Consider the following 25,940-nt stretch of genomic DNA (forward strand, 5'->3'; position numbering starts at 1 on the left):
ATGTAATTAACAATTAACAAATGTAGATGTAATCAAATGTTGACGTATTAAAACATAATTTAATAGATGTTAAATAAATATACATGTTGATGTACAGATGTTGAAATAATTTAATAAACATTTTGATGTACAAATGTTTAAATGTTTAAATAAAACATAATTTAAATAAATGAAATTATTTATTGTTGAAATTAAACATTTAATTGTTTAAATAAAACATCTATTAAAACATCTATTAAATTTAAACAATGAAATTAAATAAAACATAAACAAAATTTTAAAATAAAACATCAATAAAATATCTATAAAAAATTATTTTAAAAAATTAAATAAATAAAAAATTAATAAAAAGTTAAATAAAATTATTTTATTTTTAAATTGAGACATTTAAATTTTATTGAATTTTATTAAATATAATACATAATTAAATAGTAGAGGGTCAAAATGGTCATTTTCGCATATAATCCAAACAGTGATTAGTCCCCCACTTTCTGTCCCACCCCCCCCAGGACAGGATAGTCCCCCATATGGGGGACATGAAGTCCGGCCGGACATGGAGTCCGCCGGACTAAAAAAAAATCAAACGACGGATAAGGTGCACTATTTGGATTACAATCCAAATAGTTGATAGTCCCCCCTCCTAATCCCCCCAATCAAACACACCCTAAAGGTATTTGATTCAATTATGGCAAAGGAATAAATTATTTTTTGTTTCTCTTTGACGGTAAGTAATTTAAGATTTGTTTAAGAAGTGGGTTGACTTTTTGACTTTTTTAACTATTTTATCATGGGGCTAAAAAGGTTCGTTTGGGAATGGCTTTTAGTTTTTTTGACTTTTTTGTGATAGACAAAATATAATGATTATGGGTTGGATGTGATATTTTGTTTTATTGAACTAAAAAGTCTATTTTGTTTTTTGTGACTAAAATAGTCAAAAAAGCGCCAAACTTGACTTCCCAAACGAAACCTTAAGAGTTTTCAATTTTTATATTATCAATAATTGAATGTGATTGAGTCTATTACAGATGTCCAAATAGATCGAAGAAAAAGGAAAATTGAGAAAGAAAGAGATGTAATAGTAGAAGAACAATTATTAGGTTTAGAAATTGAGAAAGAGGTCTTTAGAGGCCAAAATTCGAACGTTTTGATTGGATTTGCAAATGAAATGTAAAAGTAAAGTACAGACCCATACAAAAGTTGGCCATTTGATAAGTCATTACGCAGGATTTACATTTATATAATTTGTATTCCTATCTCTTTTTTTTCTAGATTATTTTACACAAATTTATACAATTTTTTTTTCAAAGGTAGACTAACATACATAATATTTTATTGTCTTACAACTTGTATACAATTTTTTTTTTTTTCCTCCCAGATTGTTCTGGTTAGAGGATCATTTCATTTGACTTTCATTCCAATGAACATTACCACATAGTATCACAAAAATATATTCATAAGTGTAATTGATTTTCAGAAATAGCTTGTGATAAAATGAAGTATTAGAGCCACATCAATAATTTTGTTTGATTATAGACGATAATTGATGGTAATAATAAAATTAATACAAAATTAAATAATTTAGATATAAAATTATTATAATTAAAAAGATGTAGGTTGAATTGATTTTTAAATAATAATTTGATAGTAAAATAAATTTTTCCCTACTTTTAAGGAAGTGTTTTGAATTCGTCCTTCTAAATTCAAAGGAGTCGTTCTCCAAGGGAAGCAAATTGAACTTTCCATGTACTGAAGTTATTGAAACGAGGGAGAAGTTACTTGGTGGTCTTGCAACATTTCTTTGGGTATGCCTTCTATTCAGTCTGGGATCAGATTGGATCGTGCTATTGGGCTTGTGGAGGCCCACCACGGGTCCTGTTTTGATAATCTGAACCGTTCAATATGTAGAACTCGTCGAGTACTATACGCCTGTAAAAAATCACGTTAATCGGATATCAATAGCTATGTGTTCAAATCAGTTTCGTATTATAAAAATTGAACGGTGAACAAATTAGCGGTTGACAAAAAACTGTTTTGATCACATAGCTATCGATATCCGATCAATGTGATTTTTTACAAGCATATAGTACTCGACGATTTCTACACATTGAACGGTTCAGATTATCAAAATGGGACCCGTGGTGAGCTCCTAAAGGCCCAACAATATCAGACTGGACAGAAGCCATACCCCATTTCTTTACAATAATTATTTGGACACTTGTTCTCTTGTTCCTATAGAGTGAGTAGATTTCTTCATTTGGCCATTTGGCCACCTTTTGATAAATAAATAAAGGATAAATTACACTTACATCTCTTAATGTTTGGATTTAATATATATTACTCTTTGACGTTTGGAAATTTACACTGATTATCTGTCATTATAATTATTTAGACGGAATTAACGTTAGTATAAAAAAGATATTAAATTCATACACTTTATCATTTCTTGTTTTGCTTTACTTCTTCTATTTTTTTTTTTCTTTCCTTTGCTTTACTTTTTGTTTTAATGTAATTTTTTCTATTTTCTTACCAAGAGTTGTTGCCTTTTATATAAACAGAGAGTTTGTGAAATGAGACTATTAATCACAGGGGTGAGAATGTAATTTCCATAACATCAAGGGGTGGAATATAACCGGACCAAACCTTAGAAAGTGTCAATGTAATTGTTATATAAAAAAATAAATAAACTGTGTATAAAAGGAAAAACATATTCACTAAAGAAGAAAAGTAGAACACTCAAAGGCAAGGCACATCTGGGATGACTTTTTTTAATATAGTAATTTCCTCTTTATTATATAGAAAGGTCTCTTGAAAATTATATCTGCATGATACAATGTCTTATTTTAGAAAAAAATATTAAGGTTGTATTCCTTAGTTGTTTTCTAAATCAAAACCTTAATCCAGAAAACTCAAAATGAAATTATATCTTCAGGATACAATGCCTTATTTTAGAAAATAATACTAAGGCTATATTCCTTAGTTGTTTTCTAAATCAAAACCTTAATCCAAAAAACTCATAATGAAAACAGTAAAGAAAACTTGAAAGGAAAAATTAAGTATGGGCTATTGTACGGGGAGGAGATATTCGTCGCTGTCCGTACTCCTCGCGTCCAAGCTCCGTGTCTATCCGATCAACTTGAAAACACAACGGCGGTGAGCTACCCAGCGGTGTGTTGCCGGAAAACCCCTCCGACGGTCAAGTTAGAACACACTCTGAGAGAGGGAGATAGAGAAGCTGAACCTATGTTAAAGTTTCTCTCACCAATTTCTGTTCCATCCCTAGCATGGGGGGTGCAGTCCTGTTTATTTACTTTCTGCGCTCACCTCTGCGTCCATTCACATATCGACGTGTGGAGCTGACTTTCTCACGTGTCAGTGCAAATTCAGCTAAACACCACCTAATCAAACCGCCAAACGGCGTTGGCGCGAATGGGCAGCCCGGCGGCCATAACCCTGCCTCCTTCGACCATGCTACTATACGAGATGACCAATGCTCCTCGCCAGGCTTCATTACGACCGAGCTTAGTACCACTCCGCTACGGCCGAGCTCGTGTTCAGTTGAATGGATCCGCGGAGGACCTCACTCGCCGATCTGAATGTGCGACCGATGGAGACCAGGCTAACAGAGAATCATCTCGGCCGGATAAGGTCTGGAACTTCAATCGAACAGACTTCCCCCGGCACGGCCTGGCCCAGCTCGGCCCAAACATGCTTGGACCTCTTTCAACTTGGCCAAAACCGCGGCCCAAGGCGGGATTATGAAATCTCCTTCTCAATTACCCCTTAATTCCGTCCGCACTAGTGTGACTGGGATTACACGCTCCGGTCGTGGTCGTCCCCCTGCCCGGCCGCATGCCGCAAAACAATAACCGCGTCAAGTCCCATGCCCGATCTTTGACTTGCTCGATTAGCGCCTCGACTTACCAACCCGTCTTTTCAATACTGATGCTGTAATCATGACGGACATGCGTCACTTACTCACTGGCTTCGAACGGCCACCCCATGCCGTCTCTTCACATTCGAATTTTGGCGCTCATTTTCCCTTCTTATAGCTGTTACTTGCCCCTTACTCGTTTCTTCTTCGCTATTCATCTCCTTCTGTAAAAACTAACCTGCGATCGAGTACTCTCGCCCTTACTCATTCTATTGAGATCAGAGCGCCTACGCAAGCACGTTCCACATCGTCATTGACGCTGAGGGTCTCCGTCCCACTGCTTCGAGCCACCGTCAGTGCCCTAATTGGTAAGTTCTCAAACTTCCATTGTTCTTCATTTGATACTCATATTTTCTAGGTTTATGATTGTTGTAGCTAAGTCTAGGGCACGACAACAGTAGGTTTAAGGATGTAGCCCCTCAAAAACCACCTCAACCCTTTCTCCCTCAACTATTCTTCATTTTCTGTGATGAACACGCGAGGATCTGGGGCAGACCGGGCTTCTGGACCTTATTTGATCCCAAAATAATAATAAAACCTAGCAAGTTGAAAGTTTGTGAGACTGGTGGGAATCCAACAGAACGCTAGACCGCTCAACCGGGCTAATATCTGGTCTGCTCAATCGGCCGAGCTTCTGGGTGCACAGTAGTGACCGAGGTGCTGCTACGCTTCCTGTGTCCGAGCTAAAACCGAGCTCATTTACGCTACCGCGCTACCACTTACACTTGGCTTTTACTGCGGAGTCCTAGGGGACCAGGCACCAACACTGAGGCTCTCAAAGGCCGAGCAGCCATCAAACGAAAGTTTCCCAATCCAATCATAGTCGTGCTAAAACCAGCTGGCTTCACATGGGGCATTATCGCTTCCTCATTGACATGCCAGGTGCACTAGCCGTGTTCTGAGAGGAATATGGCGTCCTGTAGACACCCCATTTTTGACCGCCCTCAAGACTTGGGCGTTACTGATAGTTTACTTGGTGGAGAAAGATGTGTAGGGTAAAGGTTCAGTTTCTTCGGCAAGGAGAAAGACAAATCTCAATTTCACACCCCATTTTGGACCAAATTTATTTTGGAGGGTTTTTAGACCTTAGAACCCTCTCTTTTAAAACATTTTTGAAATAAAGTTTCTACAATGTTCCGAGGCTCACATTTTGTCAAACGATGCGCTTTTTGATAAACCGAGTAAGGACAAAGTGGAAATGAATAAAAGAGAGATGAAATCCTTGAAAAATCTTTCAAAATACCTTGCTTAGGGGTTTGAAGTTGAAGAAAGAAGGGAAAGAGAGAAGAAACCAAGTTGGAGAAGAAGATAGGCAAGAATCGCTAAGAGAAGGATGAGCAGTTCTCGCTAAATCAATCTTATCTGTCTATACAAATGAAGTTAAGCTATGAAGCCACCACCGTTGGAAAGAATACTTCCGGGGCTTCATTTTGCTCTCAAGAATCTCCTAAGGCCGAGTCCGGATGGGGGAGATACGATTGGTTGAAGTTGGGCATCATCCCGGTTGGACCGAAACTGAGCAACCTTCACCAAATAAGAATAACTTTTTACATAGTTAGAATTTTGATGCAAGGCAGGTTCCATTGGAAATCTTACTTCCGGGGCTTCAATTTGGACACAAGAATGACCTGAAAAGGAGTTCATATGAAGGAGTTATGCCCGTTTGAAGTTGGACCTGCAGAGCAGATTTTTCCTGCCGGCCGACCAAACATTCTGCCGACCGACCAAATAGATGGCCGACCGACCAAAACAGATGGCCGACCGACCAGTTAAAGTAGCCGACCGACCAATTTTGCTAGCCAACGACCTTCCGGAGTATTCTACAGGTTGAGTGGATGCCAACTGTGCCAGCTGTTTTGCACCAAAACCCCTGTCCGAGGGTCTGCCCTTTTGGGGGGGAAATTTGAATTGGTTTCCCCCCCCTTTTCCTTCACTTCTCCCTCTATAAAACCAGACCCCCCAGCTCCATTTTTTAGGGTTACAAGATTTGGTTTTGAGCTCTTGCATTCATCCTCCCTCTCCTTCTCTTCCAAGCCTCAAGACACCTTTGTTCTTGGACCATTTCTACACCACCTCATAGCACCACACCTCCATACTCCATTCCAGCAACTTGGAGGTTATTTCCAGAGGTTAGGAGTGCCATTTCTTCAACCAAAAGCTGCTGGTTCATTGGTCTTCAAGGGTGAGCCTTCTCCTCATCTTTTCTTGCCTTGTTTTGCTTTGTATCTAAGCCATACTTGCTAGCATTTTCGGGCTCCAACCCAAACTGTAAATAGTCATATTTTGAGGTCCTTTTCATGTTTGATTAAGGGTCTTTCTCTGTTTGAGGCCAGCAGCTATCACTTGCCTCTTTAACTCTCTTTTAGGCCTTATCTTTGCATAGTATTTTAGGCCTATTTGTGAGCTGTTTTGGACCTTTCCATAAACTGTGAAATATCTTGTTTTGAGCCCCTCTTCAACATTGTTGAAGGTCTCTCCTCTGTTTGAGAACAGAAGCTTCCACTTGTCTCTTTACCCCTCTTTTAGGCCTTTTCTTGCATGATAGTTTAGCCTTATTTGTGATTATTTTCGTGGCTTGATGTAAACTGTAAAGTGCATTTTTTTGAGCCCCTCTTCAACTTTGTTGAAGGGATCTTTTCCATTTGGGGCCAGTTGCTGTCCCTTTGTGTTTAATCTCTCTTTTTGGTCCATTTTTGCATGATAGATTAGCCCTATTTGTGTTCATCTTTGAGGCTTGTTATAAACTGGAAATATGCATTTTTTGGGACTGTCTTGCATCTGTCTTCATGCTTCATGATAAAATAATGCATGTTTTGTATAGCTATAGGCCAATGCGTATGCCTAGTTTTGTGTTTCGGGGCCATTCCATGCATCGGGTGCCATGTTTCCATGTTTCGGGATCATTTTGCATCACATTTCAGTGCTGAAACTTGCATGTTTGTATGCCATATTTCATACCTTGCCATGCCTTGTTAGAGTGGCATTTGTGCCTTAGGATCAGTCCTCGGTTTGCGTGCATGTGTGCACGCATTTCGATTGTCTCATTTTCATCTAATGGCCACTGATTTTGGCATGCTTGCGAGCTATCCATGTTAGTTTAAGTCCATCATCGCATGTTGTTGTATGCCATGTATGCTTACGTATTTAGGTTGTGTGCCTAGTGCATATTAGATGCATTGCATAATCATGTTGCATTAGCCTTGCTTGCATGCTTAGGTTGCATTACATTGTGCATGCATCCCTTGCCTCTTGATCAAGCATGATAGAGGTTAGGGCCTTTGATGTGTTTTGTGTGTGCATTCCATTTGATATTGAAGTTACTAACTTGGCCTCTTAGGCCATCATGCATCAAAATGCATAATTGGTAGCCCGAGGGTCGAGGGCCATGCTCCCTTGAGTCCATTACATGATAGGGAGTGTGTCCATGCATGCATTTGCCTAAAAATTTATGCCATACACTGCTTGCCCTCTGCTGCTGTCAATTGCTGGTTCTACAGGAAGATTTGGCCGGTCGGCTAAATACAGTGCCGACCGGCCAGTAATCTGTGGCCGATAGATCAAAAGGCAGTCGGTGATCATCCCCTTTAGCCAGTGGAATTTTGTCCTAGCCGGTGGTATTCCCTAACATCCAGAGAGCATACTCTTGAACTTTGGCAGTCCCCAGTGGAGCAGGGCAGTGTTAATAGAGGCAACAGTGCTATGGCAGCGAGTTTTGGGGCGAGATGGGTCAAGCATGCATCATTTACGCATTCCGAGATAGGGCTGTGGCCCCCTTCCTTTTGCATTTAATTTGTTAATTAATTAGAAGTTCTGTAATAATTAATTTAGTATTATTTATTCGGACTGTAATATTTATTTGGACCCTCCGAGCGAGGGCAATTGTGTAATAAGTGTGCGTGAGTGTGTGTATGTCTTCCAACCCCACGTCTTTCTTCCCTTTTATTTACTAGCTTTCAATGGTTAGTCTAGGGCATATTTCAATTAGCATACAGTATGATAGCATGTTTGCATCCATTCATTCGTTTTGCATGCACCGGGCTCGGTGCATCATTCTAACTGCATTTGTATTTCAATTCCAAATTGAATACGTGTTATCTGTTGCATTTCACATGCTATGTTCAAGGTAGCCGAGCCTATTCTAGCTGCATCTTGCATGTGTTACATTAGCCATCTTAACATGAACTAGGATCATGCATATGATTACTAACTAGTTTCTGTTTTGGCTTGGAGTACTCTGTAAGTCCTTTTGCTTTAGCATACCGCATGCGTGTGAGTGTTGCCATAATTGCATGATTACCATGAGGCTAGCTGCTTATGTGATATAACTTCTTGAATGCCTATGGATGAAGGTTGAATTCCTAAATTGGAATAATGCACTAAAAACTATGAGTTTTAAGCCCACTAGATAGTGGCAAAACCATCTTTTCTAAAGCCCACTTAAGGGTGGCAAAACCTGCATTTTAGCCTACTTGCGAGTAGCAAACCATTTTCAAAACAAATATGAAATGTTTTGTTCCAATTTAGGCGATTTGGTATATACTTGTTTGCTGTGCGCATAACATAGTAATTCTAGGCTAAAAATCGGAATAAGAACACATAAACGTTTTCAAAAACGGATATCACGGTTAGTAGAGGCCGATCTTCGGATCGGGCGAGAGGGGGTGCTCATAGCTGACCTTCCCCAATCATACCCTAGCTCCCGAGCCGAGGCAACTTTGGTGATGACGGACACGTGGCCTTTGGCACCGAGTCAGGATTTCCTAAATTCCCCCTTAAAAAATATTTAGGTGGCGACTCTGTATCTGGCAAAGCAGTCCATGTTTGGCATTTCTTTTTTAAAAATCTGTTTTCTCAAAACGATTTGCCAAATTTGGACTCTTTGGTTCAGATTAAGAACCGTGACACAAATTGAGTCCGAACTGTAGCACGAAGGCCTCACGCGGGCGCGTCTACAGTTTTTGGCGATTTTGCTGGGGATAATAGAGAACTTGACTCGAACTCATGATATCTTGTTTTGACTGCACTTATGTGTTTCTTTGCATTGCATGTGCATTGGTGCGCCTAAGACACCGTGTTTGCCATCTGCCATTCCTGAACGGTTTGCCGGAGGCTTGTCTTGTCAAGGCATGACCATAAGGCTGACCGGTTATGGGCTCTGACAGTATGGGAACACAAACCCCGGTTTTTACCGGGGCACCCCTTTGACCATTCGACCTTGTGCATATTCGAAATCCATAATGACCATTCCAAACTAGGACAGGTTGCTTACCCGTTTATAGGTTGTTTGAAACCGCTGCGTGCGTAGTGAAACCCTAGCTCCTGACAAAATAGGACAGGGAAACCCTACCCCAACATAGGGGTGTTTTGACTCTCACTTGCTTGTTATGTGCTTTTAGAGTGCGTCTCTACAGGAATGCATGTAACAGTTTCCAAGTCTGGGTATCAGGCCTGCGGGCATCAGTATCTGGGAATCAGTTTTACCTGAGGGTATCAGTTCATCGGTAGAATTTTGGGCAGAATTCAGTAGAGAGCACACTCATTCAACTATGCTCATATCTGTTCAGGTGAAATCAGGCTAAGATGTTGCATGTTTTCTCTTTTGCTAGGGTAGTCTTGGAACCATAGCTTCAGAAGGCTCCGATATTCCCCGAGGCTCATCGGACTTGTGCTGATAGACTTTGTCAGGTCAGAGATTCAGTTCAAAGGCAATCAGTGTTCCTTTGCCAGAGGCAGGGTAAAAGGGCCGGTCAGGCATAGATCACCAGTTCAGCAGTTACCAGATCGGTGGCCCTTATCTACCCTACCAGTGAATAGTCATGCTGAGGCCTCAGTTTTTATCAGTTTTTAGTCACATCACCAGTCAGTCAGCCGGAACAGCAGAACATGGCAGGGATGGAGGAAATGATGTGTCAACTCCAAGAAAGTATGAAACTCATACAGCAAGATGCTGCCCGACAGACGGAATTTGCCAAACAGCAGGCTGCGATCATGGCCCAGCAGGCTGAGCTAATCACCAGGCTGCAACAGCAAAATGGAGCATCTGTTTCGCACCAAGCCCCTCCCCCACCAGGAGTTCCAGCACCCGAGGAGGCACCAAATGTCCAGGGAGATACGAACATTCCGACAGGACCGGCTCCCCCTCCAATCTTACCCCAACTGTCTAAACCACCGATCAACCTGCCGGATTCACCCTTTGGGTTCGAGTTAGACCCTACAGCGCTGAAGGTGAGCAAGCTGGAAAAGATGTTCAAGAAATCTCAGGGAGTAAAATCTATTCCGGACATTGAGGACAGGTATACTGACGCAGCTGTGACGCTGCCGGACAGATTTAAGATGCCACACATCGACCAATTTGATGGATATGGCGATCCCATAGTGCATCTCCGTTTGTTTTCGGACATACTAAGGCCGATGGGCCTCACCAGGCTGCAGAAACTTTCATTATTCGGCCGGACCCTGTCAGGTGTGGCCGCTATCTGGTATGCAAAATTAGAAGACGATGTCAAACGAAACTGGGATGAGATGGTCGAGGCCTTTGTTGCGCAGTACTCATATAACACGCAAATCGAGGTCACAACCCGTGATCTTGAGGCAACAAGGAAAGAGCCTAAGGAGAGTTTTTCTGATTTCGTAGCCCGCTAGAGGGCCAAGGCCTCGATGATGACCCTTAGGCCCACTGACAAAGATCAAATTCGGATGATTGTGCGCAATCTCCAGCCCAAGCTTATGCAGAAAATAATCGTTCTCCCCTTCCCTACCTTTTCAGACTTACATGAGATGGGAGTGCAGATCGAGGACGCTATGAAGCAGGGCCTTCTTGACCAGGAGAAGGAGCAGCCCAGGAGGCCGTTTTCCCGCAGTTCGAATGCGACCACCAGTGGTGATACAGCTGCAAGATCTTCTGAAGTGGGCATGGTTACCACCACCGCATCAAAAACAGCTACCCCATTCACCAGTGCGTCCGGAAGTAGTTCACAAAAAACCAAATATCTGCCTCGAGTCAAGAGGGTTTTTACCCCAATTTGTATGCCTTTGTCAAAGGCTCTAGAGGCCTTACTCCGAAAGAGATACCTGAAACCATTGGAACAACGGCCTCTACCCGATCCTCTCCCTCCAAAGCAGGACCAGACTAAGTACTGTGCGTACCATCAACAAATCGGTCATGACACTGACAGTTGCTTTCGTCTTCGCCACGATGTACAAGATCTGTTTGATAACAAGGTCATCGCCGCACCAGCTCAGCAAAGTCTATCGACACTTGATTAGTGAACTTGTGGGGGATAATGTGATGTGATCAAGGGATGAACCACCTACGGGCGACACTCAGTTTACTCCAGATGTGGCGTGTGGCACGCACTGTTTTGAGCATTTGTGAATACTAGTTTTTGTAGCTTCTGACCTGGGTGTTGAGTCAGTTTTGTGGTTTTGTTTTGAGTCTGTCTCTTTGTTTTGAGTCAGTCTTTTTGTTTAGGGTCTGTCTTGTTGTATCGAGTCAGTCTTGTTTTGTTAGAGTCGGGTGATTCCGGGGGAGTTACTTCGGATATCACTATTTTGTTTTGTGTTTGTCCTTTTGTTTTCTTTTGAGTCTGTTCTGCTGGGGAGCCAGTTGTGCCACCAGATTTGAATGAAACAGCAGTGATTTTCACACTCTTGTGTTTGCTTCTGCCTTGCGACAATTGTGCCAGAAAGTTTGAATAGAGCGGCAGTACTTTTCACCTGCTCTTCTATGCCTTGAAATTGTTGCATTGACCTAAGTTTTTTAAAACTTTTTCGTACACTATGGTGAAAACGAAGAGGAAGAGAAGCACGCTAAGCCTTTAATGAATGAAATCATGCTAGTTAATGTGAGTACTGAGAAGGATCCTGGCTTGATCCAGATTGGTTCAACATTGTCTTCAGCGCAAGCGACTAGTCGTTTTCTTAAAAGATTTCAAAAATATTTTGCGCAGTCCTACGAAGACTTGTGTGGAATCACTCTTGAGATTGTGCAGCTTAGGATCGCTCTCAGCCTCGAGACTCGACCCCTCTTAATTTCAAAACCTTGAACTTGGATTCAGAATGTTCCAAGGCCAATCATGATGTGTGGCTAGATTTGAAGCAGCCCGCGAACTAGGGGCAAGAAGAGTCAGATCAAGAAGCTTGTGAAGCTAGATCAGGAGCACCCCTCAAACTAAGGGCAAAAATGTTAGATGTGCTCGAAGAAGTCAAAGACGAAGATCGACAAGAATGCCAAACCCCAGAAGGGGCAAGAATGCCAAACAACCGAGTTCCTATCTACAACACTAGGGGCAAATTCACCCTCCATTGGATGGACTTCTACATCGTCAGCGAACAACAGCCATTCTCCTGGATTCAGATGACTTCAGGATCTCAAAACCATTTGACATGGACAAAGCTGCACCTTTACCCTTGAGAGGCTCGCTGGGCCGAAAGCCCAGAAGGGCGACCCAGGCAAAAGTTGGAGCAAGAAAAAGAAGAAAAAGAACAAAAAAGAAGAAAAAAAAAATGCAAAGAATGAAGAAAAGAAAAGAAGAAAAATGAAGAAAATAAAAAGAAAAGATGAAAAAAAAGAAAGAAGAAGAACTGAGCTCGCAAGGTTGAAAACCCGCAAAGGGCGGCCTTGGCAAAAGTTAGAGCGTAAAATGAGAGGTTAAATACATGAGTGTACCTTAATCCCGAACTACGTAAGGCTTGATTCCCGTCTTTGGGATACGTAGGCAACTTCATTCTGAAGTCCAGCCGTAAAACACTTCAAATCCGACTGTGTCCATATGATGGTTCTGGTTATCTTTGTCTTCTCTGTATCCGAGAATTCAGTTGTGATCATCACCCTGAGGGTTGATTGCAATGCGCTGCAGTGCCATTCAGACAAGAGGCAACTTTCCGTTGCCATACCACGCGCTATAGCGTTATTCAAACAAGGGGCAACTTTCCGTTGCCATTCAATGCACCGTGGCGCCGTTCAAACAAGGGGCAACTTTTCGTTGCCATGCAGCTCCCTTCAAGTAAGGGGCAATTTTCCTTCGAATCTGAGGTTGTGCATCTCGAGAGTGGGTTCTATGCTCGTTGAGCAGTGGCCGTTTGCAAAAATAGTTTTTGAGAATTTTTACTAAGATTGACTGAGTTTCTCTCGAAAACTATTCCATTTTTCCAAAACTGGACCTTTTTCTTGGACTCAAAAAAGGAAAAATTTCAGTGCTCATAAGCTAACTTGCGTGATTTCAAATCAGAAAATCGAACAAGTATGTTAATCTAACTCTCATGTCGGTCAAAATTGTTTTAGTCGAAAGCCAAAAACAAAAATGGTCAAAATGATGAACTAGGGGCACAGTTGAGTCAGGCTTCCTGTCTGTTCTCCGTTGCCAATGAATTTGCCAGAAAGGGCACCATACTTGCCAAGAAGGGCACTCTCCCTACCAGAAAGGGCACAACTGAAACTGTCAACAAAAGCGCTGAAAGCTCTCTCATCCTCCAAGCAACGAGGTATCAAGCCAAGTGCGAAGCACGAACCGGAATGGGACTAGATATTCCACTCCCTCATCTGGACAGATCTAACCACGTCCAAACTCCCCGGCAGAGCATCGACCGCCGATGTCAGCTGCAGATTCGCTACACGCTTAGTTGCAGCACAACCCCTATGTGGGAGGAACTCACTAGCTGCGCGCAGAAAAAGAAGAATCTAGCTGAGTGTTAGGGGCAAGAGCCCACAACTTTTTGTTTATCCATCAACCACCCTGGGGAGGGATAAAAATGAGAGAATAAATAATAGAGAGATGTACGATGAGAGAAAAGTGAGAAAAGGGTTTTGTGAGAAAAACCGAGCTTGAAGGCCAAGTGATGTGAGAATCACAAATGAAAAAGGGTGGGAAACAATACCTAGAGAAATAGGCTCCCTGTGCGCGTCTGAGTGTCGTGTCTTTTTGTTTTACCTCGATTCTTGTCTTGAGTCATTTTTTTTGAGTGTCTGTATTTGTGTTTACGTTGTTTACCTTTTGTTTTCCGTTGTTGAGTCGTAGTGCGTTGTGTTCAGTCGTAGGCTCAATACCCGGTCGAGAACTCATTTATCAATTTCAAAATAAAATCGTTTTGCGCTCTAAGTGCCGTGCCGTTCTCCACATCTGTGCAAAACAAGATTCGTTCTTTCATAAAACCGTAGGGTTCAACCCAGGTCATGTCAGAACAGTAAAACCAGGACCTATCTGAAGCTATATGGCTTCCAAACTGCAAAGCAAAAGAAAAGAGGAAATGTCGAGCATCTGAGTTTGTTTCAACTTCAGTAAGTTCCGAGACTACATTCCGTGTGTACCTCTTCAGGTCTTGCCAATGCTCCGAAGTATGAGTGTGCCTCTACCTCAAACTCAAGATCAAGTCTTCTTCAAGTCAGAATGACGATCAAAAGTGCTCTCCCTGAGTACCATTCCCTACCAGAGGCATCTTGGCTATATTCGCAATGAGTTCCTAGGAGACCAACTGCGACGGTGGAAACTAGAGTTCGAATGGCTGTTGCCTAGAACGCAAAGGTTCGGGATTTCCGAGACTAAAGTCTGGTTTAAATACCCAGGGGTGTGTCCCCGGTTTGAAATCTGTATGGAAGCCCCATAGGTTGAGACAGCGTGTATGCACCTCAATTCTGGATACTGAACCAACCTAGTCTGTCACCCCGTTGGAGAATAAGGAAAGTTGTGAATATGATCAGGAAGAAAGGTGGCATCCAAAGTGTTTTACGCGTAGAACCCTTGTCAGTATTTCAGAGCCTTTGTACTGTAAGTTGAAGGTAAGTGTTCGAAGAGCACAGGGGAAGATCCCCATCGGAGCAGAGCGGTTCACCGCCACTCACCTCATGAGGTGCTTTCTAAAGCACTGTTTTGTCCATTTATTGCTTTCCTTAAGCATCATGCATTGTAATGCATTGTACCTATCAAGTTTCTTTCTCATTCATGCACGATATTGTATGTATGGTTCATTCAAAGAAGTTTCGTTTGAGATCATTTGTTAGTGTATCAATCACACGTCACTTCCCTCATTTACTTAGTGTATCAATCACACTTCATTTACTTAGTGTATCAATCACACTTCACTTCCTTCATTTACTTAGTGTATCAATCACACTTCACTTTCTTCACTCACTTAGTGTATCAATCACACTTCATTTATTTAGTGTATCAATCACACTCTCTTCACGTAGTGTGTCAATCACACTTCTTTCATTTTGTGTATCTATCACACACATTCTCATTTTCTGTATCTATCACACACATTCTCATTTTCTGTATCTATCACACACATCCTCATTTTGTGTATCTACCATGCACATATTCACTTTAGTGTATCTATCACACACATTCTCATTTTCTGTATCCATCACACACATTCTCATTTTCTGTATCTATCATAAACATCCTCATTTTGTGTATCTACCATGCACATATTCACTTTAGTGTATCTATCACATACATTCTCGTTTAGTGTATCTATCACACTTCGTGTTCATTTAGTGTATCAATCACACTTCACATTTAGTATATCAATCACACTCTGTTCACATAGTGCATCTATCACACTTTGTGTTCACATTCAGCATATCAATCATACTCTGCTCACTAAGTGCATCTATCACACTTCGTGTTCATTTAGTGTATCTATCACACTCTGTTCACATAGTGCATCTATCACACTTTGTGTTCACATTCAGTATATCAATCATACTTTGTTCACTAAGTGCATCTATCACACTTCGTGTTCATTTGGTGTACCCATCACACTCGTTCACTAAGTGCATCTATCACACTTCGTGTTCACATTTAATATATCATTCATACTCTGTTCACATAGTGCATTTATCACACTTCGTGTTCACATTTAGTATATCAATCATACTCTGTTCACATAGTGCATCTATCACACTTTGTATTCACTTTTAGTGTATCTATCATACTCTGTTCACTTAGTGCATCTATCACACTTTGTGTTCACTTTTAGTGTATCAATCACACTCTGTTCACTTAGTGCATCTATCACACTTTGTGTTCACTTTTAGTGTATCAATCACACTTCATTCATTTAGTATATCCATCATACTTGTTCACTAAGTGTATCTATCACACTTTGTGTTCACCTTTAGTATATCTATCATACTCTGTTCACTAAGTGCATCTATCACACTTTGTGTTCACCTTTAGTATATCAATCATACTCTGTTCACATAGTGCATCTATCACACTTTGTGTTCACTTTTAGTGTGTCTATCATACTCTGTTCACTTAGTGCATCCATCACACTTTGTGTTCACTTTTAGTGTATCAATCACACTTTGTTCACTTAGTGCATCTATCACACTTTGTGTCCGCTTTTAGTGTATCAATCACACTTCATTCATTTAGTATATCCATCATACTTGTTCACTAAGTGCATCTATCACACTTTGTGTTCACCTTTAGTATATCTATCATACTCTATTCACTAAGTGCATCTATCACACTTTGTGTTCACCTTTAGTATATCAATCATACTTTGTTCACTAAGTGCATCTATCACACTTCGTGTTCACCTTTAGTATATCTATCATACTTTGTTCACTAAGTGCATCTATCACACTTGTGTTCACATTTAGTATATCAATCATACTTTGTTCACTTGGTGCATCTATCACACTTTGTGTCCATGTTTAGTGTATCAATCACACTTCATCACCTTTTGTGTATCCATCACACTTTGTTTCATATAGTGTATCCATCACACTCGCTTCACTTTGTGTATCTATCACACGCTTACCTAATGCATCTATTACACTTTGTTCACCTTGTGTATCTATCACACTATACTTACTTTGAGTATCTATCACACTATGCTCACTTAGTGTATCTATTGCACATGCTTACTCACTTTGTATATCTATCGCACATGTTCGTGAGGATTTCACAATTTTCAAACCGGCTTCGCGTAGCGCATAAGTCCAATTATCAAAGTCTTCCTGCATATCATTTGCATCCTGCCCTTGAACTATGCTGGTTTGATTCCTTGCAAAGGGATACGTAGGCAGCCTGTGGGCACAACCATTTATTTATCGGTATTTTGTTTGTTTGTCCAAGTCTTCGGCCTTGTCAAAAATGGGTCGTCTCTAGGCTTTGACATTCACTCACGTCACTTCTTGACTTTCAAGTTCTGTCAAAGAGGGGCAACTGTAGACACCCCATTTTTGACCGCCATTAAGACTTGGGCGTTTCTGATGGTTTACTTGGTGGAGAAATGTGTGTAGGGCAAAGGTTCAGTTTCTTCGGCAAAGAGAGAGACAAATCTCAATTTCACACCCCATTTTGGACCAAAGTTATTTTGGAGGGTTTTTAGATCTTAGAACCCTCTCTTTCAAAACATTTTTGAAATAAAGTTTCTACAATGTTCCGAGGCTCACATTTTGTCAAACGATGCGCTTTTCGATAAACCGAGTAAGGACAAAGTGGAAATGAATAAAAGAGAGATGAAATCCTTAAAAAATCTTTCAAAGCACCTTGCTTAGGGGTTTGAAGTTGAAGAAAGAAGGGGAAGAGAGAAGAAACCAAGTTGGAGAAGAAGATAGGCAAGAATCGCTAAGATAGGGACGAGCAGTTCTCGCTAAATCAAGCTTATCTGTCTATACAAATGAATTTAATCTATGAGGCCACCACCGTTGGAAATAAGACTTCTGGGGCTTCATTTTGCACTGAAGAATCTCCTAAGGCCGAGTCTGAATGGGGGAGATATGATTGGTTAAAGTTGGGCATCATCCCGGTTGGACCGAAACTGAGCAACCTTCACCAAAATAAGAATAACTTTTTTCATAGTTGGAATTTTGATGCAAATCTAGTACCATTGGAAATCTTACTTCTGGGGCTTCAATTTGGGCACAAGAATGACCTGAAAAGGAGTTCATATGAAGGAGTTATGCTCGTTTGAAGTTGGACCTGCAGAGCAGATTTTTCCTACCGGCCGACCAAACATTCTGCCGACCGACCAAATAGATGGCCGACCGACTAGAACAGATGGCCGACTGGCCAAATAGATGGCCGACCAACCAATTTTGCTAGCCGACAACCTTCCGGAGTATTCTACAGGTTGAGTGGATGCCAACTGTGCCAGCTGTTTTGCACCAAAACCCCTGCCCGAGGGTCTGCCCTTTTGGGGGGGAAATTTGAATTGGTTTTCCCTCCCTTTTCCTCCACTCCTCCCTCTATAAAACCAAACCCCCCAGCTCCATTTTTTAGGGTTACAAGATTTGGTTTTGAGCTCTTGCATTCATCCTCCATCTCCTTCTCTTCCAAGCCTCAAAACACCTTTGTTCTTGGACCATTTCTACACCACCTCATAGCACCACACCTCCATACTCCATTCTAGCAACTTGGAGGTTATTTCCAGAGGTTAGGAGTGCCATTTCTTCAACCAAAAGCTACTGGTTCATTGGTCTTCAAGGGTGAGCATTCTCCTCCTCTTTTCTTGCCTTGTTTTACTTTGTATCTAAGCCATACTTGCTAGCATTTTTAGGCTCCAACCCAAACTGTAAATAGTCATATTTTGAGGTTCTTTTCATGTTTGATTAAGGGTCTTTCTCTGTTTGAGGCCAGCAGCTACCACTTGCCTCTTTAACTCTCTTTTAGGCCTTATCTTTGCATAGTATTTTAGGCCTATTTGTGAGCTGTTTTGGACCATTCCATAAAATTTGAAATATCTTGTTTCGAGCCCCTCTTCAACATTGTTGAAGGGCTCTCCTCTATTTGAGAACAGAAGCTGCCACTTGTCTCTTTACCCCTCTTTTAGGCCTTTTCTTGCATGATAGTTTAGCCTTATTTGTGATTATTTTCGTGGCTTGATGTAAACTGTAAAGTGCCTTTTTTTGAGACCCTCTTCAACTTTGTTGAGGGCTCTTTGCCATTTGGTGCCAGCTGCTGTCCCTTTGTGTTTAATCTCTCTTTTAGGGCCATTTTTGCATGATAGATTAGCCCTATTTGTGTTCATCTTTGAGGCTTGTTATAAACTGGAAATATGCATTTTTTGGGACTGTCTTGCATCTGTCTTCATGCTTCATGATAAAGTAATGCATGTTTTGTATAGCTATAGGCCAATGGGTATGCCTAGTTTTGTGTTTCGGGGCCATTCCATGCATTGGGTGCCATGTTTCCATGTCTCGGGATCATTTTGCATCACATTTCAGTGCTGAAACTTGTATGTTTGTATGCCATATTTCATGCCTTTCCATGCCTTGTTAGAGTGGCATTTGTGCCTTAGGATCGGTCCTCGGTTTGCGTGCATGTGTGCACGCATTTCGATTGTCTCATTTTCATCTAATGGCCACTAATTTTGGCATGCTTGCGAGCTATCCATGTTAGTTTAAGTCCATCATCGCATGTTGTTGTATGCCATGTATGCTTACATGTTTAAGTTGTGTGCCTATTGCATATTAGATGCATTGCATAATCATGTTGCATTAGCCTTGCTTGCATGCTTAGGTTGCATTACATTGTGCATGCATCCCTTGCCTCTTGATCAAGTATGATAGAGGTTGGGGCCTTTGATGTGTTTTGTGTGTGCATTCCATTTGATATCGAAGTTGCTAACTTGGCCTCTTAGGCCATCATGCATCAAAATGCATAATTGATGGCCCGAGAGTCGAGGGCCATGCTCCCTTGAGTCCATTACATGATAGGGAGTGTGTCCATGCATATATTTGCCTAAAAATTCCATGCCATACACTGCTTGCCCTCTGCTGCTGTCAATTGCAGGTTCTGCAGGAAGATTTGGTTGGTCGGCTAAATACAGTGCCGACCGGCCAGTAATCTGTGGCCGATAGATCAAAAGGCAGCCGGTGATCATCCCATTCGGCCGGTGGAATTTTGTCCTAGCCGGTGGTATTCCCTAACATCCAGAGAGCATACTCTTGAACTTTGGCAGTCCCCAGAGGAGCAGGGCAGTGTTAATAGAGGCAACAGTGCTATGGCAGCGAGTTTCGGGGCGAGATGGGTCAAGCATGCATCATTCACGCATTCCGAGGCAGGGCTGTGGCCCCCTTCCTTTTGCATTTAATTTGTTAATTAATTAGAAGTTCTGTAATAATTAATTTAGTATTATTTATTCGGACTGTAATATTTATTTGGACCCTCCGAGCGAGGGCAATTGTGTAATAAGTATGCGTGAGTGTGTGTATGTCTTCCAACCCCACGTCTTTCTTCCCTTTTATTTACTAGCTTTCAATGGTTAGTCTAGGGCATGTTTCAATTAGCATACAGTATGATAGCATGTTTGCATCCATTCATTCTTTTTGCATGCACCGGGCTCGGCGCATCATTCTAATTGCATTTGTATTTCAATTTCAAATTGAATACGTGTTATCTGTTGCATTTCACATGCTATGTTCAAGGTAGCCGAGCATATTCTAGCTGCATCCTACATGTGTTACATTAGCCATCTTAACATGAACTAGGATCATGCATATGATTACTAACTAGTTTCTGTTTTGGCTTGGAGTACTCTGTAAGTCCTTTTGCTTTAGCATACCGCATGCGTGTGAGTGTTGCCATAATTGCATGATTACCATGAGGCTAGCTGCTTATATGATATAACTGCTTGAATGCCTGTGGATGAAGGTTGAATTACCTAAATTGGAATAATGCACTAAAAACTGTGAGTTTTAAGCCCACTAGATAGTGGCAAAACCATCTTTTCTAAAGCCCACTTAAGGGTGGCAAAACCTGCATTTTAGCCTACTTGCGAGTAACAAACCATTTTCAAAACAAACATGAAATGTTTTGTTCCAATTTAGGCGATTTGGTATATACTTGTTTGCTGTGCGCATAACATAGTAATTCTAGGCTAAAAACCGGAATAAGAACACATAAACGTTTTCAAAAATGGATATCACGGTTAGTAGAGGCCGATCTTCGGATCGGGCGAGAGGGGGTACTCATAGCTGACCTTTCCCAATCGTACCCTAGCTCCCGAGCCGAGGCAACTTTGGTGATGACGAACACGTGGCCTTTGGCACCGAGTCAGGGTTTCCTAAATTCCCCCTTAAAAACTATTTAGGTGGCGACTCTGTATCTGGCAAAGTAGTCCATGTTTGGCACTTTTTTTCTAAAAATCTGTTTTCTCAAAACGATTTGTCGAATTTGGACTCTTTGATTCAGATTAAGAACCGTGACACAAATTGAGTCCGAACTATAGCACGAAGGCCTCACGCGGGCGCGTCTACACGTCCCTGCAGACGTACAATTAGAGCTCGGCGCTGAGGACACCACCCCATGGGGTAGACTGGACCAATGCCCCTTCACCGTGCTTTCCATAATCGAAGGCGGCCTTCGCTTCCCGGTTCAACCTCTAATGTACAAGTTCTTGAGGCGCACTGGGCTAGCGCCAACACAAGTTTCAACCAACACCTTCAGAATAATAAACGGGGTAGCCGAGTTGAACAACCGATTGGGCCTGAACCTAGGATTAGCAGAGATTCTACGCCAGTACACCCTCGGGCATACAGGCAACGAGCTAAACTACTACCTGAAGATTAGGCCGGGCAAGGAAAAGCTTGTAACTGGCACCCCAGATAAAGGCATGCACGACGATGACTTTTTCTGGGTGTCTAGAAATTATAAAACAGCCGATGTACCTGGCTGGTTCACCAGCAAGAACTTTGGTTCGACATGTAAGCCGTGCTCACTACTCGGTCAAACCACTTTACTATTCTACACTAATGTCTTTTCTTCTTTTTCTCTTTGCAGCTATCAAAGCCTTGCAAGCGAACTACTTCAACCCAAACGAGGCTGTCATTAGAACCGCGCTGCGGTATCGCAACTGAGACTGCCATGACCTTCTCGGCTACGTACCGAGCTATAGATACACAGCTCCCCGCCGGAGTAGAGTTACAGACTTACTCTGAGCACCATCTCTACCACCCGATCCAACACTGCCGGACGTGCCCCCTAATCCGGCTGACCGAAGAAGAGGAAATGGCCAAACAGAGTCGTATCAAAAATCTCATCACCGCTACATCCACCGAGCTGCCGAGCATCCCTCGCCGTGCCCTGGATGCCGGTCAAACATCTGGGATGGTGATAGCATTGGCATCGACTGTTGCAGCGCAAGTCAGTAAAGAAAGTCGCCGAGCAGGGAAAAGGCCCCGGTCTGTCGATCCGTCAGCCGAGCTCATTGCTGAGCTGAGCACCGAGCAGCCAGCTGAAGCCTCAGCACCAACTCCCCCATAGCAGCCACAGCTCAAGCACCAGGGTAAGGAGATCCCGGCGAACGCCTCAGTCAACGACGACAAAGAATATCTGCTGGCCTTCGACTTGACAAAGGCTTTACTCTTACCGAGCGACGTGTCCAACAGCGACCACGTGCCCGACACCCGGTTCGTGAAGTCCTCGGCGAAGTCTATGACCCGGGTAAGAATTCGGCATGTTTCATTCAAATTTGTTGAAGTGTTTGCACAGTTACTCTCCTTTTCTGAACACTTAACGCGTCCTCTTGCAGGCCATTCAGAAGCAACATCTCGTGATGGACCGAATTCATAGACTCTGGCAAAAGGTGACTGACGTCGCCAGCCAGGTCACGCACCTTGAAACCAAGCTGGGATGGTCAAAGGCTTCTTTAGAGATTGCAAACGCTGACAACTCCAAATTGCTCGGTCAACTTGGGTCCGCCGAGAATGAAAGAGACGCTCTCTAGGCCGAGCTGGAAGCGTTAAAGCGATCAAGGAAAGATAAAATGGATGCGGCAAACAATCTCGGTTTCAAGGAGGCCGAAGACAGTTACACCAAACAAGTCGAGGCTACCAAGGACATATTCTTTAAGTCCGGCTGGAAGGCTGCTTGTGAACAGCTCGACCAAGGATCTGGAACCGAGGTGTTTTCCTCTCCCCCCGTTGCCTTCCTGCCGGCCTACATGGTGCCATACGCGAACGAAGTCTTTGATTCCTTGCAAGCGAAGGCCAAAGAAGTAACCGGGCACGACGCAGAGGAGGACGTGGAGGAAGCGGGCCGCCCAAAGGAGGTTGGCTAGGTTGATTCTGACACCAGAAAAACCATCACCTCGGTTGACCTGGAGGTAGTTGCGGAGGGCACCGGGGATGACTTCGCTGACCTTTTCCCCTGGTTTAGTTCTCCCTATTTTTTTTCTTTTTTTTTTTAAAAAAATGTAACTGGGTTGTTTGCCCCACCATATGTACATTTCTTCATCAATGAAAAGGTTTCGTTTTGTTTACTGTTGCATTGCTTGTTGTACTACATTTTCATCATCTCGGCTAGGACCTTGGAGTTGGATAAATCACCAACCCTATTAGCCAAGTTAGATTATTTCGGCTAAACCTATTAAGTTGGGCACATCATCAACTATTCTAGCCAGGGTAGATCATCTCGGCTAGAAACCTTTGAGTTGGGCAAATCACCAAATCGTCTAGCCAGGCTAGGTCATCTCGGCTAGGACTTTTGAATTGGGCAAATCACCAACTCTTTTAGCCGGGGCAAAGCATCTCGGCTAAAACTTTTTGAGTTGGGAAAATTACCAACTCTATTAACCGGGGTAAAGCATCTCGGCTAAAACTTTTTGAGTTAGGCAAATCACCAACTCTTTTAGCCAGGGTAAAGCATCTCGGCTAAGACTTTTGAGTTGGGCAAATCACCAACTCGTCTAGTCGGGCTAGGTCATCTTGGCTAAGACTTTTTAGTTGGGCAAATCACCAACTCCTTTAGCCGGGTTAGGTTATCTCGGCTAAACCTTTTGAGGTGGGCACATCACCAACTCTTCTAGTCAGGGTAGATTATCTCGGCTAGAAATCTTTGAATTGGGTAAATCACCAACTCGCTTAGCCGGACAAGGTCATCTCGGTTAAGACTTTTGAGTTGGGCAAATCACCAATTCTTTTAGCCGGGGTAAAGCATCTCGGCTAAACCTTTTGAGTTAGGCAAATCACCAACTCCTTTAGCCGGGGTAAAGCATCTCGGTTAAACCTTTTGAGTTGGGCAAATCACCAACTCCTTTAGTCGAGGTAAAGCATCTCGGCTAAAACACAAGAGTATGCCCCTCAATCGCTACATTACTTCAGCAAAGATAATTCACTTCCATTACATTGGCAAAAAGAGTATTACATTCAGAAGTGTAGGGAAAACAACTCCTTCCACAAAAAATTACATAAAAACGATGAATACTAAAAATAGTACAGTTTGAGGTTAGCCGCATTCCATGGCCGGGGTACGCCTTTACCATCCAAATCTTCTAAGTGGTATGTCCCCTTGCCCGCCAGACCGGTTATCCTGTAAGGCCCTTCCCAGTTTGTCCCTAGCTTGACTTCGCCTGGCACTAGTGTGTTGCCCATGACCTTCCTTAAAACCCAGTCACCTACTTTAAACGGTCTGGGGTGCACTGTTTTGTTGTATTTCCTAGACAATTCTTGTTGGTATGCGGCCACGTGGATTAAAGCTTTTTCTCGGCACTCGTCGGCTAGGTCCAATTCTAGGGCGACTACTTCAGAGTTCAACTCGGGCTCAAAATTTTCACTGCGGATGGTGGGCATGCCGATTTCCAATGGGATGACCGCCTTCATGCCATATGCCAGGACAAAAGGAGTTTCCCCGGTGGATTGCCTCGGGGTCGTCCGATATGCCCAAAGGACACTTGGGAGTTCCTCGGCCCATTTTTCTTTGGCTTTCTCTAGTCTTTCTTCAACCCATCGAGAATGGTCTTGTTTGATGCTTCGGCTTAGCCATTGGACTGCGGCTAAGCCGGAGTGGAGTTATAGAATTCTATCTTCAATTCCTCACAAAATACTATGAATAAGTGCCCGTCGAATTGGGTGTCATTTTCAGAAATCAGAATCTTGGGGACGCCAAACCATGCTATCACATTCTGCCAGACAAACTGTTTGACATCTTTCTCTTTGATAGTCGCTAAGGGCTCATCTTCAACCCATTTGGTGAAGTAATCCATAGCCGCAATGAAGAACTTCCGGGTGCCTGGTGCCGTTAGGAGTAGTCCCACTATGTCTAGCCCCCACATCGCAAAAGGCCAAGGGCTTGTGAGGGGAAGAAGTTCTCTGGCCGGCTGGTGAATTTGGTGGGCAAACTTTTGGCACTTCTCACATTTTCTAACATATTTCTGAGCATCCACTTGCATGCATGGCTACCAATATCCTTGCAAGATAGCTCGGTAGGCCAAAGATCTCCCCCCGATGTGACTTCCGCATATGCCTTCATGAATCTCGTACAGGAAAGCTTCCACACTGTTTGGATGTACACACTTGAGGTACGGACCTATGAATGACTTCTTGTATAAAGCACCAGATGGAGAGAGCCAAAACCGCTTTGACTTCACCCGGACTTTATGTGCTTCTTTTTTGTCGGCCGAAAGAATTCGTTCTTTTAGGAAAAAGATGATGGGGTTCATCCAAGAGGGGCCAAGCTCGGTGCAGAGTACTTCCGTCTGCAAGGAGTCCTCAATACTAGGCCTTGGAAGAAACTCAATTAGGAGAGGACTGGGAGTTGAACTGTCGACCATGGAAGCTAGGCCGGCCAACTCATCCGCTCGGCCGTTTTCTTCACGACCAATTTGTTGGACCCTTATTGCTTGGAATCGTTTGATGTGCTCTCTCACCAGAGCTTGGTACTTGGCCATTCTGTCATCTTTGGCTTCGTACACTCCCAACCACTTGGTTAACAACTAGTTGGGAGTCGCTGTAAACCATCAGCTCGGATGCGCGCAACTGGAGCGCGCTCTTAAGCCCGGACAACAATACTTCATACTCAGCCTCGTTGTTTGATGCAGGGAATCCTAATGTAATAGGGTGTTCGATGGTCAGACCATTTGGCGAGATCAAAACTATGCCCAGCCCGGCGCCGTGTCGATTTGAGGCGCCATCGACAAAACGTTTTCACATTTCACCGACGAAGAGTTTCTAACACTCTGAGGGGTCCTGGGAGGCTTGAAAGTTGATGGGATCACGGTCGCTCGGTTGTTCGGCTTAGGGTTCACTGCTGTCTATTTCAACAGACACGTTTTC

Source organism: Camellia sinensis, chromosome 3, assembly GCF_055761805.1.
Source record: "Camellia sinensis isolate YWXY chromosome 3, ASM5576180v1, whole genome shotgun sequence".
NCBI classification, from domain to species: Eukaryota; Viridiplantae; Streptophyta; class Magnoliopsida; order Ericales; family Theaceae; genus Camellia; species Camellia sinensis.